General features: G+C 35.8%; 1 long non-coding RNA gene across 1 annotated transcript; it reads left to right on the forward strand.

Annotated features, from left to right (window-relative positions):
• Positions 1-341: 341 nt before the first annotated feature.
• On the forward strand, positions 342-3948 carry LOC110800312 (uncharacterized). Its single transcript, XR_002536597.2, has 3 exons — positions 342-1158; positions 3157-3217; positions 3706-3948. It is a non-coding gene; the product is annotated as an uncharacterized lncRNA (long non-coding RNA).
• Positions 3949-8110: the final 4162 nt, after the last annotated feature.

The following is an 8110-nucleotide window of genomic DNA, read 5'->3' on the forward strand; positions in this document are numbered from 1 at the left end:
CACATTTTGGTTAAACTTTGCACTACTACATTTTTTATCAGATGCAACGGTCAAGAAAAGGCTAATGCGACACCTTACCAAGAACCGTTGCAATAGAGAATGCTAATGTAACGGTATCTTGTATAACATTTCAGAAATCTGGGCTAATACGACGGTGTGTCTAAAGTCGTTGCATTAGAGGGTCAAATGCGACGCATATTAGGCTAATGCAACGGGTGTGCCAATTTACTTTATTCCCTCCCATAAATATTACTGTGCTTAAAATTTTCACTGTATTCCCTCCCATTATTTCAAAAATTTTAAACCCCGCGCTTGGATGATTGTTCCCAAAATTTTCAAACGGCGCTGGAGTTGTTACCTAAAAGAGAAAAAACAACAGAAACTAAAAAACACAAACCCTAATTATTCTAAGGAGAGGAGAGAGACTCAGAAATTCATAAATGGAGAGGACAGATAGTGAGAAGAAATAGAGAGATTTTCAATGTTAGGGTTTACTTCGACAATTTAGGTTTGCAATTCGCAATTAGTTATGAGCAATTTCTCGCAAGGTCTAGCAATTAGATGCGCAAATTCTCTGAAGAAAACTCCAAAACTCTTCAATGGATTCAAATTACACCACCACAATGAAGCCAGAGGACGACAAACTGTAGTCCCATACAACAGATTCAAAAACTCTAGCAAGGTTTGTTATTTCGATTTAATTTTTGGCCCAATTTCTTGAATTGCATTGTAATAGTTTTAGTTATTTAGGATTTTGATGTTTTGAATTGATGGGGTTTAACATGTCAGCTCTTTGCAATTTCAATGGGTTCACTTTATTTCAAAGATGAATTTGATTTTCGCAACTTATGGCTTCTTGAAGTTTAAAGAATTCAAGTATTTTGCTGTCTTGAGTTTAGATGATAATTGATTAACTGACTCCATCGTTTTCGATCCCTGGAGAGAGAGAACAGTGATAGTTGAAGGAGACGAATAAGAGGGAGAAATGGCGAGATAAGACAGATCAATTACAGTATTTTCACTTGTCGCCCATCTCTTTCAAGTCGAATACACACTTGAAGCAGTCCGTAAGGGCAACGCTGCCGTCGGAGTACGAGCTACCGACACCGTCGTTCTCGGTGTCGAGAAGAAATCCTCCGCCAAACTTCAAGATTTCAGGTTTCCTCTTTCTTTCTTCTAATCTTATTTTCTGTTTTCCGCTTTACTTTTTTGATATAGGGTTTCTGATTTGTTATGAAAGTGAATGATTTAGGGTTTTAGCGAAGATTTGTCGAATTCAGATTAGAGAAACCCGTGGAATGTATGTTGATATGTTGTATGATTTTAATCGTGGAATATGTGTTATTAGGTTGTACAGGAAATGTTTTGATGTATGTGTTCAAAATTGCGGAGTAACCGAATATCTTCATTGAAACCATTTAGCGATGAGTATCTGCCTAATTGGGGTTTACTTGATTGATTGTTTATTAATTAACAAAGGTCCGCCCTTGTTTCCCAAATTTGTGTCGTAAGAGCAACTAGGTGTGCAAATTGTAACTAGAAGGTCTTCCCAGGAGTTTCAATTAAGTAATTCGGATTTTTCGGAAATGGGAAATGCGTTATCTTCGATTTTATTTTACTTTAGCTGACATGCTGTCAATAAGATGACCCATATATTGGTTTATGTTTTCTTCTTCATATGTGCTAGAGCATCGATTCAGGGTGCCTGGGATATTAGGTAATTACAGGGCTAGCTTGGTTCTGTTGATATGGAGCGATTTGTGTAAATGGATTTGATACTGTAGCTAGCAACTCTGCAGGTTGTATTTGTGTAATGTGAAATAGGGCTCTCACAGAAAGAAAAAAAAAATGAGTTATGTAACCTTCAATCCAATGTACATGATAAGTAATATGTCCAGTGTCTATTCTTACTTTTCATATGAGTATATTGTGCTATTCACTCCAATATTTTCTGCGTTTTGCATTCCTGGATTCTGTTTTATGATCCAAAGCGATAATGTATTTGGAAATCCGGTGCTTATGTAGGTTTTTTTTCTTGCTTCTTAGCTGTAAAGTTGTTAAGTTCATCTTTGAGGTGTCTACTTTATGAAGTACAATCAATTAGTTTCCTAATTAACCTTCCACCCATTGCCTTTAATCCCCTCGATCTCTTATTGAGGATCGGTGTAGAAAAACTGATGGTTAACAATATTCCCTAGAAATCAAGGTATGTTTCACCTAGCTACTTCAATTATCTCCTTCGATTTCCTGTTAGTTTTTCTACTATTCCTCCCAGAATATTTTTATTCGAAACCAAGAACTATTAAACAGGAACATTTAGCGATTATCTTACTTTGTTGAAGTCTGAAACAGATCAAAAGACTAGTGATTTTGAACAATCTCCTCCGCATAGGTACTCTGCATAGAATTTAGATTAAAGAACTCAGAACTAATGGGTGGACTACTAAAGATCACTGTTCTTATAGAGGACTACTATACCTAAAAATAAAACACGATAACCAACTAAATAGTGAAGGGTTGTAACCTAACTCAAGTCAACTAAAAACATACCTTAATTTTGATGAATTACTAGTTATTTTTGCGAAACCTTGAGAGTTGGTTTTCTGGATTTCAGTCTGTGATATGTAGCTGATGTTTAACCTTTTACAGCTCTGAGGTTCTGTTATTGTTTAATACTCTAATGAACTAGCTTAAGGGGAGAGGTTAGTGTAGGAAATCTGGAAATGGATATTAAATAAATGAAAATATTGAAACGAAGTTATGGCGGCAACTTGTGCTTGTACTTGGGTACCTGCAGCAGTCATTTCTACAAACCCATCATCCAAAATCACCACTAATTACAACAACATTAAGGAAGGCCTTGATTCGAAGCAGTCCAAGAAGGTTGTTGTTTACAAAGTTGAAAGCAGCTGGGTTAACTGATATTGAACCTGACCTTAATGAAGACCCTCGCGACCGTTGGGCTACTAATGGAGTTGCTCCTGTTTGTCTCTCTTACCCTCTCCTCTCTCTTCCGTTTTTTACTTCTCTTTTATACTTGTATATCATGATTCTTGCTGTTGATTACACGGATAGGACTAAACATATGTGGGTTTATTCTGACTTTAACAGAATGTGTTGCTTGAATTTGACTATTACTATTACTGCTGTCTGCAGGAAGATTTTGTATATGGAAAATATGATGAACATCACGCATTTTATGAATCTTCCGAGAAAGGTAGGCATAAAACTTGCTTCATTATTACCACTTGTAACTTGATTTTGCTGCTTATTTTTTTATGAAATTTTCTACTTTTACTTATTTTCAGGCGTTGTATAGATTGTTTAGTATCATGGATGTCAGTTTTCCTATGAAACATAGAAAAACTAAAACTTGTTAGGCGCTTGTCATTTTTTGTTGTTACATAAGTATGATCTTGGTGCTCTTGCCAATTTGTACAAGATTTCCCTACTTTTTTGTATTCAATATTTTCCCTACTTTTTAGTATTCAGAACAGAACATTTGAGTATGGACTATAACACTACCTCTTTTTGGTAATCAGTCATTTTACTATGAGGGAAAAGCTGTCTTGTCAAACGAGGAATTCAACATGAGTGAAATTTCATGTTTTTATTTGAGTAAACATGAAGGTTATTTTTTTATTTATCGTGTTTTAGCTAGTGTACCATCTTTAACTTGTGCCCATTCGTGATTTAAACTTGCAGGAGCATGGTGAGCTAAATGGAGGAGAAATGTAGATCTAGCAAATGAGATGGGGGCTCTTGTTTGTTTTTGGGTCATTTTGTGATTTCTAGTAACGTTGAATTTGTTTCTATGAATCTTAATTTTATGTATTTTGGTCATTAAAAACACTAAGTTAGTGAACAACTATTTTGTAATGCATGTGTCCTATGGGCACTAATATTGTAATATTACTCTTTAAGTCAATGAAAATCTTTTATTATTGACATCCTTTCTTAATTTAGAAAACTAATTTTAATTATTATTATTATTATTATTATTATTATTATTATTATTAAATGAACCCGTTGCATTAGGTGCTCAATAGATTTATTTTGACAATAAATTACCGTTGCATTAGGCTAAAACGTGTTGCATTATTTCTTTAAGCCAACATAGATAACCGTTGCATTAGCTAAAATAACCGTCGCATTAGATTAAATAACCATCGCATTAGCTAAAATGCCCGTCGAATTAGCTAAAGATCTAATGCGACACCCCATCTAAGGACCGTCGCATTAGATGCTTATCTAATGCGACGGTATTAATTTCCCGTTGCATTAGGTCTCTGATCGTCGCATTAGGCCTAATGCAACGCCACCAGATGCAAGGGTCATTTATCGTCGCATTAGGTCTAATGCGACGGATTTTGATGCCTAATGCAACGATTTTAGGCGTTGCATCTGACAATTGTCATAAATTAATAGTTTGACGTATACTTCACAACCCCAAATCTTAAGAAAAGACACTTTTGGAGGCATTCCAGTCCATAACTCATATGGAGTCTTTTCGACAACTTTTGACGGGGCTCTATTTAGTGTGAGTGCAGTTGTGTTTAGTGCATGACCCCAAAATTCTATTGGAAGTTCGGCATGACCCATCATTGATCGAACCATGTCTAGCAAGGTCTTGTCCTCCGTTCCAACACAACATTCCATTGTGGTGTTCCAGAAGGTGTCAATTTTGACAAGATTCCAGAATCTTTCAGATGGTCATCAAATTCATAGGTTAGATATTCACTGCCTCTATCAGACTGCAGTGCTTTAATCTTCTTGACTAGTTTATTTCCTACTTCACTCTGAAATTCCTTGAATTTGTTAAAGGATTCAGACTTATGCTTCATTAGGTAGACATAACCATATCTACTGAAGTCGTCAGTAAAAGTGATAAAGTAGCTGAAACCACCTCTAGCACTTGAACTCATTGGTCTATACACATTTGAATGGATTAATCCCAATAGATCACTTCCTCTTTCTCCAACTTTAGAGAAAGGTTTCTTTGTCATTTTTCCAAGTAAGCATGACTAGCATTCGCCAAAATCCTCTAAGTCAAATTCCTTGTGAATTTCTTCTTTCCGAAGCTTTTCCATGCGTTTCATGTTAATATGGCCTAATCGACAGTACCATATAGAGGTGAGATCTGAATAATTTGTTTTGGCCTTTTTATTTTTATTTTTTATAAAGCTCTTTGTCGTGATCTAGCACGTAAAGTCCATCGACTAATTTTGCAGATCCATACACATCTCTTTAAAATAAAACGACCAACTATTGTCTTTTATTTCAAAACTAAATCCCTTAGCATCCAAGCAAGAAACATAAATGATGTTTTTAGTAATACTTGGAACATGGAAACATTCTTCCATTTCCAAAACTAGCTAGAGGGAAACGACAAATAATAAGTGCCTACAGCTAATGCAACAATCCTTGCTCCATTTCCCACTCATAGGCCGACTTCTCCCTTGCTAAGACTTCTACTTCTTCTTAGTCCATGTGGATTGGAACATAAGTGTGAGTCCGAACCTGTATTTAATACCCAAGAAGTTGAAATACCAAGTGTTGATTCTGAGTTTTGATGATGACAACGCAAAATTCCTAATTATTGTTTAAGCGTGTTATTGTAATGATAAGTTAGGGAGTGCCTGAGTTGGACAAACAAAGCATGTGGAACAAACACAAGCAATATAAGGAGCTCCTAAAGAATCGATCAGTTTGCAAATGTTATCAATGGTTGATCCTCAAGAAGTTGATCCTCAAGAGGTTAATCCTCAAGAGGTTGATCCTCTAGAGGTTGATCCTCTAGAGGTTGATCCTCAAGTGGTTGATCTTCAAAGAGGTTGATCCTCAAAGTGGTTGATCCTCAAAGAGGTTGATCCTCAAAGTGGTTGATCCTCTAAGAGGTTGATCCTCCAAGAGGTTGATCCTCAAAGTGGTTGATCCTCCAATAGGTTGATCCTCAGGCGGCTGATCCTCAAATCTCAAGAGGTTGATCCTTAGGCGGCTGATCCTCAAATCTCAAGAGGTTGATCCTCAGGCGGCTGATCCTCAATCCTCAACAGGGTGATCCTCAGACGGCTGATCCTCAACGACTGATCCTCATATAGTTGATCCTAAACAAGTTATTAAGAGAGCTCTTCATATGTTATGAGGATCCTCGAAGTTCCGCAGAAGGAACAATGTGTGAAGCGTTCAAGCAAAGCTTCAAGAGATGCCAACATGAAAGCTACAACATATGAGTTTATGTTTAGATGTTATGTAAGTATTTTAATATTGTTTATGCATAATATGGAACAAAAGGAACACGTGTGTTTTAATATGTTTTGAGAAAATAGTATTTGTAAATAAAATAAAGTTTTATTAAAGAAAAATCTTTGGAAAATAAATAAAACGATTTTAATAAAATCAACGTTTATTTCTGTTTCAGAATTCTTTGTTTTCCAAGAAAAGGTTTTTACTTGTTCCTAAAACTGCTCCCACTATTTTCTCTAAAATGGACGTGTTAAAAGTGGTTCGAAGAAGTCTCCCTATTTCTCTCAAGTTACGTGCATGTTACTGATCCCAATAACTGTTAGTGGCCATTGAGGGGAACATGAGAAACTGACCTCGGGAAGCTCCTCTATAAAAGGAGAAGAGTTTTTCATTTCCAAAACACAACTGACAATGTGCAATATTTCTAAAGAACTTAAGAGTTTTTATAAAAGTTAGTTTACAAAAGAGCGTGTTCCTCAAAGTTCATTTATTATTTATAACCTTTATTAAATACTAGGGTTTTCATAATTCGAGTTGTAATTGTGGGGTTAAGGATTGAGTGATCCTCGAGTTGTGGGGTGCGAGGATTGAGTGATCCTTGAGTTTTGAGTGTACGGGTTGAGTGATCCTTAAAGTGACTTAGAGTCAAGTCAGTGAGAGAGCGTGAAAGGAGCAAGCACAATAATCAACGGGGATTGCTGTAAGAAACTCGTGTTCAAGTGGAACTCGAGTTGTTGAGTGTATTATATTGTATTCTAGGCATTGCAATATATAAAAGAGGTTGAGGTTTTCCTTCTTGATTAGTGTCAAGAAGGTTCATTTTCACATTCTTCTTGTTTATTGATCTTTGTTCCTTTAACGTTTAAATTCCGCAAGAAACGTACTAAGTTCCTCAAAATAATTCACCACCCCCTCTTGTTAGTGTTCCTACTGAAATATCAGTTGGTATCAGAGCAAGATCTCACAAAAATACAGGAAACCCTATTGAGAAAAATTTCCTGGAAAATATGAACACTTACGAGAAACTTGAAGAAGGTTATTCAACTCAAAGACCTCCATGTTTAACGGAAAATTTTATACCTATTGGAAGAACAGAATGGAGATCTTTATTAAGGCAGAGAACTATCAAGTTTGGCGAGTCATAAAAGTCGGTAACTTCGATGTAACAAAAACCAATGCTTAAAATGAGGTACTTCCTAAACCTATTTCTGAATATGTGAAAGAAGATTTTGAAAAATATGAAATCAATGCTATGGATATTAAGATTTTGTATTGAGGCCTTGGACCTCATGAACACAATAGAGTTATGGGGTGCAAGAGCGCAAAGCAAATCTGGGATCTCCTTCAAGTAACACATGAAGGAACAAATGAGGTCAAACGTTCTAAAATTGATTTACTGATGTCTAAATATGAACGTTTTGAAATGCATCCACAAGAAACAATCCAGGAGATGTTTACTCATTTTGGAACACTAAAGAATTCAATTCCTAAGACTATAAGAAAGGGTACAAGAAATAGGAAAATAAGGAACAAATGAAAGAAATTTTACGATTTCGTTTCTACCTATAAGTTTATGTTTAAAGAGAAGTGACCTAGCAATCAAACTTCCTTGGTATCATATACCGCTTGAGGTTCTTACTTCGGTAATAACTCAAATAATGGAAGCTAGGCTACACTAATGGCCTACAAGTGGGAAATGAAGCATGGCAATGCTACATTAGTTGTAGGGTCATCTAGTTTGTTTTAAGTCCTTTTAAGGCTGGAACTTAATGGCTATTTTGTTCCATAATCAGCATACCTGAATTTCTGCTTCAAACACTGAAAGACTCACATTCAAGAAAAACAAAAACAATGTTTGTTTGTT

This window comes from Spinacia oleracea, chromosome 1 (assembly GCF_020520425.1).
Source record: "Spinacia oleracea cultivar Varoflay chromosome 1, BTI_SOV_V1, whole genome shotgun sequence".
Classification (NCBI taxonomy): domain Eukaryota; kingdom Viridiplantae; phylum Streptophyta; class Magnoliopsida; order Caryophyllales; family Amaranthaceae; genus Spinacia; species Spinacia oleracea.